Source organism: Salmo salar, chromosome 18, assembly GCF_965601325.2.
Source record: "Salmo salar chromosome 18, fSalSal1, whole genome shotgun sequence".
NCBI lineage: Eukaryota > Metazoa > Chordata > Actinopteri > Salmoniformes > Salmonidae > Salmo > Salmo salar.
The window spans coordinates 80,696,502-80,698,411 of record NC_138308.1 but is presented as its reverse complement, the minus strand read 5'-3'; positions in this window follow the sequence as shown (position 1 = coordinate 80,698,411).

Sequence of the window (1,910 nt, the reverse complement as noted above, 5' to 3'; positions counted from 1 at the left end):
AAAAAAGAGTAGCGGTTGATGGCGTGTTAAATATCTGACCAACTTCTTCTTATGGTTGGCTACATGACCTCACACTGGTTACTTCCTCATTATTGGATTAAGGGAGAATGGAAGGAGAAAAGAGATCTGAGATGAGATCAGAACTTGTGGTTTGATATCAGTATGTGCAGATGTTAGTTCATTTTTACACCCACCATGCACAGATAGATGCCTCCCCTCAAACCTTTGCTATGGTGACTACTGGTATCCCAGCTAGCCTCAGCTTCAGCTATCCCCTCCATACACACATACACTATTTCTATAGGAGGAGCATGTGTCAGAACCACAGTCAGCTAGCTGACTCTTCTCAGGGGTTTGGTGGTTGACTTGTTCATTAGTCAGATGATTCTGAGGGACACTTTTAGTTAGATACTGTCTACATAGATATGTCTTTGTTATTGTGTTGTTTATGGTTGTGTTTCAATTTGTTTGTTTATGTGATGTGTGTCAGTGTGTCAATTGTTCATTTATTGTGAACACGTGTCTGTGTTTTTTGTTGAATATAGCACATAATATAAACATTTAGTTATTGTATCAGTTTTTTTGTATTTTGTCTTCAAATAAAAACAAGTATGTGTCATTTGCATAAATACACCAGGTATATTAGTAAATATGACTAAAGTAACATAAAGTGGAGGAACATGGCTGCCACCAGTAAACACTTGCTCTGTCTACCCTACCTGCACTCATCTGCGTTGTCTGGACTGCCTCTTTAATTATTGTTGTTGTCAAGTTCACTTCATAATTCAACAAGTGTGTCAATAGCAGGATCCCCTCAGATAAAAAATCAACAGGCTTGTCTCTATATTACACCTATCTATACATACTTTACATTGTTTGTGAGGTCAGACATACTATCACTATAATGTGATCAATCTGGGCATTTTCCAATATGGATAAATAATCAGGTACATTTTTAAGGTTTTAGTCTAAGCTGCATTAAGCACCAATTTCTGTTCAACAAAGGGTTTCGGCAAAGCAAAAAAGTCAAATTGTAGCTCTGAAAGAGCCTTGTCAACAGAAGGGGCAACAGAATATACAACAGTACTGTCCAAATATAAATGGAGGTTACAATTTCTTACAGACAATATAAACTAATATGGTCATTGGTCACATAGCAACAACATAACCCCTCAGTGTACTGGGTCTGCCCTCTTATTCCTTCCTCTCTCTATCTCATCATAATAGTACAGACATGGAACACTTCTGTATGGGTTCATATCAGTAGAAGACAATCTGAATGTGGTTTACAGTAGACTGACTGCACTGTGGTGCATAGAGATTTTGTTAGAGAGTGTTGCTTTGCATAATTATAAATGAATAGGAATTTTCAAGTAGAAAATGCATTGTTTCAACTCGGCAATACAGACAGTAAAATGAATATGCCCTTACATCAAATGTTATTTAAAATCAATACAATGATGTAGGAAATGATCACTTTTTATTTTATATATGAAAATTAATACAAAATACAACCTACCTTCTCCATTACACTTACATAGTGGAACACTCATCTGGCTCCTATAACAACTACTGTAAAAATACAACAATTAATAGACTTACATAGACAGTATATATGTATATAGAAATATGCATTCATTTAGTTAATAACAAACTATACATGTTACAAATTAGTTATAATAGGTTCGGCCAATCAAGTATAACCAAGCCACTCCTCAGTAAAAGGCATATGACAGCCCACTTGGAGTTTGCATAAGGCACCTAAAGGACTCTCAGACCATGAGAAACAAGGTTCTCTGGTCTGATGAAACCAAGAATGAACTCTTTGTCCTGAAAGGCAAGCATCACGTCTGGAGGAAACCTGCCACCATCCATACGGTGACTTGAATTGAACATCCTATCATGCATAC